Genomic DNA, 10,669 nt, shown 5'->3' with positions numbered 1-10,669 from the left:
GTGGAAGGAAAGTAAATAAAGAAAGAGGAGAGAGGGTTTTCATCCCCGGAGGAGCTAAAAAGTAAAAGAAGAAAGGGAGAGCAGAGGGAGAGAAGCCTGTTAGATTTGTATTGTTGATTGTCATTTATGCTTAGAAATATTTACTTATATATGCTTAGAGTTTTGTAATTAGTTGTAGATTGGTAGAGGTTTTGATCCTTGATAGTCTGCAAACTTTGTGTGTATTAGACAGCACTTTGGGAGCATGAGAGGTCATACCGTGTCTTATTATTTTATGGTAGGATTAACGTAGTTGCGTCTGTTCTAGTCTAAGTGCTCTTTGTTTAGATGAACTGCAGGACTTCCTCACCGTGTTATCTAGGATGAACCATCTAGGGTGAGGGGGAGGCTACCCTCTTCCTGACCAAGGATGTTTGACCCTTTGATCAGCAGTCCACACACACACACACACACACACACACACACACACAGGCAAGGTACTCTTTGTGTATGTAGACGTCATATGTTAATGAACTTATGCATATTCATGTAACCTCAATAAAAGGACAGTGATACGGGAGAACGGACGAGAGCTACTGGGGTCAAGCGAAGGAACGGCGTTTGTCTGGTTCTCTCCCGTGCACGAGTACCATGAAGAAGTTTGCCTACTTGCGTCTTGCTTGCAGTGTAATTATATTGTCTTAACGTTCCAGCGAATAGGTTTATGCTACAAACCTATCATTAATTGGTCCTTCGATGCCGGAGCCCTGGAATCGCATTCACCGAGGGGAGGAGAGGCACGCTGAAAGACTGACGTCAGCCAGGAAGTTCCTGTGGATTCGCTGTATGTCTTTTCTCCTCGATGAATGGCGATTGGCGGGATTCGAGGCTGATATTACACGCTAAGCAACACCGAGTAAGTTTAGAGTCCAACTCTATAACTGTACGTCTTCGCCGCTCAGTGGGGCTAAAATTCGCCGTCTAAGTGGGGCGATGTACAAAGCCGCTCAGTGGGGTTTTTTGTACAGAAGCATTAAGTCGCAGAGTTGCGCAGTTCGAACTTTTTTTGGTTCGCCGTCTTAGTGGGGCGAAATACAGACCGCTGTGTGGGGTACTGTAGTGAGTTCTCCACCGCTCAGTGGGGTGTTGAGAAGTTCCGCGGGGTCCAGATTGTGCTGGACAGTAGGCCTATTTTGTGTTGTTGTCATTGTCGTCGTCGTTGTTGTTGTTGTTGTGTGTGAGTGTGTGCGGAGCAGAACATGTGGTCTGTGACACCGACTGTTGTTGTTATCATGGGTTTCTAAGCAACCAAGAGTGAGTCGGAGGGAGACAGACGTTTGTGCTGGACTTTGCTCCTGGCAGCACAAAGTATTTATGTAAAAAAGAGAGAGAGCGACGGCTCCACAGCTGCGCAGGTTCACGCGAGCGCGGTCACGCGGACCTGAGCCGTGCGGTTAATCGCAGGCTTATAAATGGAAGAGATTCAAATGTTAGAAGTTTTCAGAAAACACACCAGCCTTGGAGAGCTGTGGAGAAGGCCAGCCCACATCAGCAGCACTTAAGATATGCTCTGGTGAATGGCTTTCCCCCCACCCCTTGCTGACACAATGTTTATTCTTTAGCTTGCCCTGATCGACAGCAGCCTGTGTGCCAGACCATAGATTTAATTGAGGTGGATAGTTGTTAAAAGTAATCTACATTAAGCTTGTGGTTGCTTAAATTCAGTACAATGACATGTGAGGTGAAGTGATATAGGTAAATATTTAAACTAATGAAGTGCATAGAGGCACTTGACCTGTGTGAAAGACTGTCGTCTTGTTATGAGCCATTGTTGAGATATGGAGCACACCTGTGAAAACAACTAATATGCTGAACCCTGTATGAAACATCTAAAAGTACATGATGGAGGAGCTGTGTTGAATATGAAAGTGTAAGACTTTGCCGCTGTGGGCAGAGCATGCAACTACTGTGTGATGTTGCGTTGCAGTTTTTTTTCTGAGCTGATGAGCAAGCTACACGTTATCAGATCAAGAGCTGTCTGGGAACTACTCAAAGAGGGGGAAACAGGGAGTGTGCAGCGTTTCCGTGAGCAGTTTTCCTGCATCTTGACTTGTGTGTAGAGTGTTCATAACATCAGCATCATGTTTTTGTTTATTTGTTTGTTGGGTTGAAAAATAGTTAAATAAACTGGTGATCATATTTACGGATCACCATGGCACATATCATCAGCCATGTGATTTATTTTTGCAGATGACAAAGTGAGTGTGAATGTGTCTGACGTCACAGTGTTCTTGTGCGCTGTGTAAAAGTAATTGCCTTTGATCGTGAGTGAGAGCGGTGATTCTGCAGATCACCAGCTATTGTAAAGAAGAAGAAAAAAAAGGGTGAAAAAGAGAATGAACTTATATTGTAGATGAAAAAGAAAAATCTTAGGAAAAAGGTTTTGTGTTGATCAGCCAAAAACATCTACAATTTCATTTTCTGCTTTTAAGAAAAGACTGTTCACAAAAACACAGAGAGAGAGAGAGAGATGTGTGTTGATTAAGCAGTGATGATAATAATGAAATGTCTTAGTTTGTCACTTTCAGGTGAAAAGCAGACCTGAATCAATTTTCCACATGCAGCGGTCGGAAGAAAGTTCTAGTTTAACATCATTGGAAACATGCAGGCCAAGTTTCTGGCTGACTTATTTACAGTGCCATGTGTTTCTCAACCTCACAAGCGAGCTCACTCCTCCCTGAAGATAAGGAATGCAGCTCCAAAGCAATAACATGATAAAGAGACAGCAGCAAGTCCTGAGCACAAAAAGTCCCAGCAAAGCAGCAGCAATGTGGACAAACAGCAGCAGCAGAAGAAAGCAAACCCATCTTCCTGTCTGATTGGATGAATTCCACGGAGGGGCGAGCAAGATGGCGGTGGCAACATGTTGAAATGCTCAAAAAGGACTGAGTGACTCGGGCAAGCCACATGCAGCTAGCATGCTGGCTAGCGACATGAAAGAAATGGACCCTTCATGATGCGTTCAACGTGCCAGCGCTGTGGTGGGAAAGGCTCCATCATAAACACGCCCTGCACCGAGGTTCAGGCCAAGAAGAAGAAGACGATGACTTCCAAGCCCAAGAAGGTCAGCCTCAGCGTGGGCGAGCTGATTGTGAAAGCCGTGGCCGCTTCCAAGGAGCGCAACGGCCTGTCCGTGGCCGCTCTCAAGAAGGCTCTGGCTGCCGGAGGCTACGATGTGGACAAGAACAAGGCCCGTGTCAAGACCGCCATCAAGAGTCTGGTGGCGAAGGGCACTCTGGTGCAGACTAAGGGCACCGGGGCCTCCAGATCCTTCAAGATGAACAAGGCTACTGAGAGCAAAGCCAAGAAGCCCGCCGCGGCCAAAGCCAAGAAACCGGCAGCAGCTGCTAAGAAGTCGCCCAAGAAGGCAGCGGCAGCACTTCAGACACTAGCACAAAGTCAACCGCATCAGAGGAGGGACAGGACAAAGCTGAAGGAGAAACTGCCTGCTATTGGACTATTGAAGTGGCAGAGGACAACAGAGTGAGAAGACTAGGTGAGAACACATAGGAATTATTTAATGTGGGAAATCAAAATTTGGGTTAGCAAACCTGGGAAAAACAAAACTGACTGCTTAAGTTGGAAAATTGAGACGGAGTCTGAAACATTGCGAAAATAGAAACATATACAAAATCACACACACACAAGCAGAACATGCATTAACCCTACTAACAATTCCAAACACAAAATGACTCATGAAGACTCATAGCACATTAGTTAAGAAATGATTAAATAATAGCAGAGAAATGTGTAGGAAAGGCAGCTTTAAGAACATGCTCTGCTGGAGATGCAGCTCCACAGACATGCATTAGACCTGCCTAATAACACAAACACCCATGCAATGAAAATTAGCTTGTTATCTTTCATCAGTGTTAAATTAGTGTCAATTTAGCAGACACTTGTTATTAAATACTGAATGTATCCAATGCAAAAAATTGACTCTCCAGGTTGCAGGACAACAGTTTAACTTTTGTGGGAAAAAAGATCCTGGTTTGACCAACCAGTGATCAGACAATAAATTTAGTTGTTAAAATGGTAAATTGGGAGAAGCTTCCTGCTTGATTGATGCAGCACAAGTTTACTACTAAATTTACTGTATGAGGGAAATTCTCTTTTAGTGATAACATTTTGAACATGCATTTCTGTCGTCCTGTCATCCTAGTGGGTTAATAGCTGATTCAAATTAGTTGATTGGTTTTAGATTAATGAAAGGTGACTGAATTCTAGCACGAGTGAATGAGATGTGTTGAAGTTGTTGTGTGTTGAGTGGAGACTCTAAAACACTGAGTTTCCTGTTTTGATGTGCGAGTGAATCCTGTATTTAGATACACAACTCTGAATACATCAGAACAAACGTCTTTTGTGAAGTGCATGACAGCATGTCACATGTTTTATGATGAAGGGAAAAAGGAAAAATTGAATAAAATAGATCTGTGGCTTAAATGAGTGAAGAGCACAGACCGGGTGATTAAACTCATAGCTAATATGACATTAGGGTTATGTTGTGTGTTGTGCAGTTGATGGTTGGTTTGGAGTGAATCTAGCTGATGATTCTTCTCCTGTTGTGAAGATGATGAGGAGTTTGTGTCATGACTTAACAAGGCCTTTTTATTTTGATACTTTCACAGTGCACTGAGAGTTTGGTTTGATAATCTCTGTTATTTTTTATTTTTCATTTTTGAACAAGTACTGATTTTTGCTTGTGAATTTCTTTTCTTTGAGCAGATCTGCAAGTCGGGAATTAAAAGCGTTACACGTCGTCAAGGAAATTGTTGCAAGTGAGTTTCTCCACATTTAAAATGGGTTCAGGAGAAAGCCACTTATTTGGGACAATTAGGAAATGAGAGTCCCCCCCAAAAAGGATTCAACGAGGAAATCCAGTCTAAATTATTTTTCTTTTTGAAATAACGTCGTTTTGCTGAGCGTGGAAACGAATGCGATGATAATTTCCACAATTAGCAAAAGAAGGAACCACTGAGTGAATGAGTAAGACTTTTAAAATAACTGACTGACTGACTGAACATGATTGTGTGAAGCTAACCCCCACCTGACAAAGGTGCAGATGAACCCATGTGTTTCCTTTTACAGGAGCAGAAAGATGACAGCAACACTCGAGGTTGCGTGATGATTTAACATTTTAAATGCCATTTTCTGTGTCTGTGAATTTACTATGTGTGTGTCATTCACTAGCTTGAGTTGCTCACAGAGATAACTGTGACAAAGTATGCATACGCCTGCGCAAGCGCTAATATTTGCATTTTCTTTTCTTACAGCATGCCAGTTCTTCATGTGAATTGATGATGCGATTTATACCAGGACAACTGGTTGATGTTTTTTCCTACTACAGGATTTCTGGGTTTATGTGTGAGGAAAACTGTGTTTACAGGTTATGGGTGGTGATGCTGTTGCATTGTGTTGATGGGAAAATGTGAAGGTTACTTTGGTAATGTGAATAACATGTGTGAAATTTCCTGTGTTGAGAACTGGTGTTACTTCTTTCCACAGCTAGGGATGGCTAACTTTATGGTGTTTTATGGCACCTCTGGAATGTGGATGGCCGACGCCTGCCCACCAGGATGGTCAATGTGTATTGCTAATGTTTGTTTTTCTGAGACTGTGTTTAGAAGATTCAGCTGAAGCGGACAAGTGACATGAGTAAAACAAATAAGAGATTACGGTATTTATGGAATAGTTTATTATGGGCTCATTTGCTGGCCACTTTTGAACCCATAATAATAATAATAATATATGAGTGGAGTGACTTTGCTTAAGAGAAGTCACTGATTACATTAATGTTAACAGAGTACATGGGATAATCCATGTCTGAGGTGAATTAGGGTAATAGTTGTAGTTACTGATTTGAGAAAGCCTGCACATGACACTTGTCTTGCTGATGTCGAATGCTTATTACTCTTATGATACAATTGTTTACAGGTATGAAGTTTGATTTCACTTCCAGATTTTGCTTTCCAGGCCATGATGGTGTGTATGCAGGCTCCTGGGAGAGCCAGGTGTTAAGCAAACTTAATATGCAAGACACACTAACATCTTTTATTGCAGGGTTACGGAGCTACTCCGGAGGTGATGCCCTGATGTTGCCTGGGACATGATCTAGCTAATCTTTTTCTTTAAGACAGGGATCCAGGTTTGGTGAGTTGATGCATGGGAATGTCCATGCGTCAAGAGGTGGAGTGCAAGGATTAACATTAAACAATGTTTACTATTATTGTTGCAGTGATTTGTGTGATTAGCCGTTTATTTACAAGTATTAAACCTATGCAAGTGGTGCATCCATGTTCAGATGAGGCTTTGATGGCCTATAAGTGAAGTTCACTGAACTAAAGAATGTGGTTTGATGATTGTTGACATGCTCTCCAAATAGAAGTTTTTCTTCTTAGCAAGGAAATACAGGTGCAGCAGTAATCTCCTGAGAAATCTTCAGAGACCCAGTGAGAAGCGTGAACCATTCCAGGCATAGCTGACAGCCAGGCAGTGGTTGAGGTCAAAGGTCAAGCTGGTTGGGGCCCATCATGAGATCAGACCTTGGAGCCACAGCAAGGACCATGAAACTGCCTGCAAAATAGAGGAGAGGATCGTCCACAAGATGGGAGCTGAGGCCAGGAGAGAGGCTTCAGGAGGATCAGAGATCATCTTCAGCACAGCAGACATCACACAGAGAGCTGTGCTACTGAGCTTCCAGGAGATTTTAAATAAAATGAAAGATTCAATATTGACGCTGAGGAAGACAACTAAGGTGTACGACGTGCTCTGCCTTAAACCTTCAGCAGCGTTGGAACATGAAAACTCGTGGGATGAGGGGAGCGTGCCAAGCTCCATCGACAGCGCAGAAGGAGTTCGAGGATGACATCATGATTCTGTGAAAGCACAGGAACCAGAAGCTATGGTGGTGATAACAGCAGTTTCCTATGAACATCACCTAATGCTGTGCCACTATACTGTGCATACGATGACACTCTGAAGGCTGCTGGGATCATAACAGCAGTAAGATGACGGAACCCAGCACCCTTTCCACAGAGAGCTTTTTCTGCAGAGCGTGGACAATTAAGGAGTCATAAATATCCCCCTCACAAGACGAAAGTCTGAAGTCAGGTGATGGGGGCTGGTAAGAGGCCATAAAACTAGAGTGCTGAGAAGTCTGCAGCTTGGAAATAGCTGAGACCCATGTTGACGAACAACAAAACCAACTGGTATGTTTGAATGTCTATTCTACATACATTTGGACTCTGGTCCTATGGACAGTGATGGAAACAACTGGAAGAGACATTCATGACGCCCTGCAGAGCTTAAACCACTCTGCAGAGAGACATGTGATCGCACACCCGGAGGAAGCATCACCAAGCTGAGATGTTTTTGGAAATGTTATCTTCTTATTTTCACTATTAAATTAACAATTTGTTTGTTTGTGGGATGCAGTTTGCCATGAGATGAGATCAATGAGGAATGGGATAACTGCTAATACATTTGTTAAACTGTGTACCTTTTCAGTAATTTAGGGTGATTTGACATATGCTGAGTATAAAAAGGTTTGCATTGAAACTGTCAGACATGAGGTATTCATACCTGGGAACTTTTCAAGCATAAAGGTCAAAAAGGGGGGAAATGTTAGATTTGTATTGTTGATTGTCATTTATGCTTAGAAATATTTACTTATATATGCTTAGAGTTTTGTAATTAGTTGTAGATTGGTAGAGGTTTTGATCCTTGATAGTCTGCAAACTTTGTGTGTATTAGACAGCACTTTGGGAGCATGAGAGGTCATACCGTGTCTTATTATTTTATGGTAGGATTAACGTAGTTGCGTCTGTTCTAGTCTAAGTGCTCTTTGTTTAGATGAACTGCAGGACTTCCTCACCGTGTTATCTAGGATGAACCATCTAGGGTGAGGGGGAGGCTACCCTCTTCCTGACCAAGGATGTTTGACCCTTTGATCAGCAGTCCACACACACACACACACACACACACACACACACACACACACACACACACACACACACACACACACACACACACACACACACACACACACACACAGGCAAGGTACTCTTCGTGTATGTAGACGTCATATGTTAATGAACTTATGCATATTCATGTAACCTCAATAAAAGGACAGTGATACGGGAGAACGGACGAGAGCTACTGGGGTCAAGCGAAGGAACGGCGTTTGTCTGGTTCTCTCCCGTGCATGAGTACCATGAAGAAGTTTGCCTACTTGCGTCTTGCTTGCAGTGTAATTATATTGTCTTAACGTTCCAGCGAATAGGTTTATGCTACAAACCTATCAAAGCCCTCCAGCCAAAAGAAATAAATCAACCTGACACACCTGTTTGTCTTTCTGTCCGTGTGAAATAAGAAATAAGAAAAACAACTGAACTGAATATTTTAAATGTTGCAAATCTTGAATTACTGGGAAAGCACATAAAGAGCAGTCTATAGGTTGTATTTGTTGCTTAAAGCATCTTAGTATCTTTTCCCTTCTTCTTTTTTTATATCCCCTGCAACCTTCCTCTCTAATCACAGCCTGGCAGACTGCTGTGTGTGTGTGTGTGTGTGTGTGTGAGAGAGAGGAAGTGTGAAACATTTGGGGGGGGGGGGGGGGGGGGGGAGTTTAAAAAAATAAATTTAGTGAGAATGAGGAGTAAGAGAGAGAGATTTTAGTCGCCTCAAGACAGAAAAACAGCTGCTGCAGATGAAAAACTAAAAACACACGCACACTAATGGCTGGACGAGGACAGTTGGCATGTGTGTATGTTTGAGCACAGATGTTCCTAATTTGTTCTAATTATCATTTCTTCAATCTGTTTGTTCTCTGAGACGTGGAAAGAACTCGCTCTACCTCAGATGGCTGAGGAGTGGTGCTTTAGGAACAACACAACAGTAGTTTTGACCATTTTACCGCTGGGTGTACTTGTTTGAACTTATACCCCATTTTCTATCATTTTGCCACTATTTTGGCCAAACGCTGGCCTTGTTGACAGCAAATCATATAACTGATAGTAGATAGTGAAGATAACACTTTAATGTTTAGCTGGTTAAATGTTTATTGATCATTCGTAAAGACTTCTTTGGTTCCCAACAAATGGGTCCCATGAATGGCATCCTTATCTTCTGCATCAGTATTGCCCCAGAATTTCATCAATTCTATCTATCTATCTATCTGATTAAACTATATACCTGGTGTATGTAGAAACATTGAAACAGAAACATTGTGGGGGTGTATACAAGGGCAGTAATATAATGTAATAAACAAATAAGGGTGGAGGGGCTGCCAGTGGAACAGAGTCAGTGTTTTCTTTACAGTGAAAATGGACAATGACACAAAGCATACTTCAAAAGCAAGCCAAGAGTTTCTCAAGGTTAAGAAATTTCCAAGTCAGTCACCTAATCTCAACCCAGCAGAGTAACTTTTCAGTTATTAAATGTAAAACTAAAGGCAGAGAAATCCAAAACCTGAACGTGGCTGAAGGAAAGGCCTGGCAGAGCAACTCAAGGGAGGAAAAACATCATTTTATTCCAATCCATGTGAAGGATGTTAATGCAAGTTTTAAAAGAGTTATTATATTCCATTATGCTACTTTAGCTAACTAATTTTGAGACTCTAACATGATCAATTGTGTATGAAAGTGGGTGGAAATCACTTATCATCTTGATTGTTTGATTTAAAATCCACTGTGGTGGTGTTCGAGGCAAAACTACAATAAATGTGTCTTTGTCCACAAATAATTATGGTTGTATGTACTGTTGTGGCAGACAATCTACCCCTAAACAAACAAACAAACAAAATTTATATACTATACCACTTTAAAAAAACAAAACACAGGTCTTGCCAATACAATATGAATTTAAAATCTCATAGCAAGCTGAAATTTTGAGCTCTCTCACCACCTGCATAATTTGGTACACGTTTTATTAGGATGCCTGGGTCGTTGACCCAGGGTTTTGAGTTTATGTATTATTTATCATTTCTATTCTTTGGTTTCTTTGTTAGAGTTCTGTCTTATGGTTTATGTCTCTGTGTAATTCTTAGTTGCTATATCCCCGTGTCCAGTCAGTGTCTGCCCTGGTCCCATGTCTCTGTTTCCTCTGTTGTAGTGCCTGCATGTGAGTCTGTGTCTTTAGTTCAGTCCGTGTTATGTTTCCTGTTTTATTTTGAAGGTCCATGTCTGATGTTAATGTATCTGGTTTTGCTTCCCCTTGTCTCGTTAGGCCTGATTTGCCCCAGCTGTGTTTCCCTCCTGTTACCTATTCCCTGATTGCTCCCTCTGTGTATTTAAGCCCTCTGTTTCTCTGTGTTGTGATCTACCCTTATCTTGCTGTGCGTTCTGGCAGTCTTCTGGTGTAAGTTTATTTTGATATATCCAGTTATCTTACATTTGAGTTCAAGTTTTGCCTCCGAGTGTCTGCATCTTGGGTCCTATTCCTGCCTGCACACAACCGGTCATAACACGTTTCTATTGTGTTCTCTGGGAGTATTTTTAACTTTCATTTAAAAGCTGTCCAAAACTTTGATATTGAAACATGAAAAAAAATGAAGTTAAAACATTTAAAGAACCAAGAAGTTAAACATTAAACAGAGAAAACCACCGTTCACAGCAAGTATCCAATCACGAGG

The 10,669-nt window shown here is 41.9% G+C and overlaps 1 pseudogene; it reads left to right on the top strand.

Annotated features, from left to right (window-relative positions):
* The first annotated feature begins 2,301 nt into the window (after positions 1-2,301).
* Positions 2,302-8,278, top strand: LOC143412380 (histone H1 pseudogene; annotated as a pseudogene).
* Positions 8,279-10,669: the final 2,391 nt, after the last annotated feature.

Source organism: Maylandia zebra, linkage group LG17 (genome assembly GCF_041146795.1).
Source record: "Maylandia zebra isolate NMK-2024a linkage group LG17, Mzebra_GT3a, whole genome shotgun sequence".
In the NCBI taxonomy this organism is placed as follows: Eukaryota; Metazoa; Chordata; class Actinopteri; order Cichliformes; family Cichlidae; genus Maylandia; species Maylandia zebra.
Note: the sequence above shows the minus strand (reverse complement) of the source record. Positions and strands in the feature narration are given on the sequence as shown.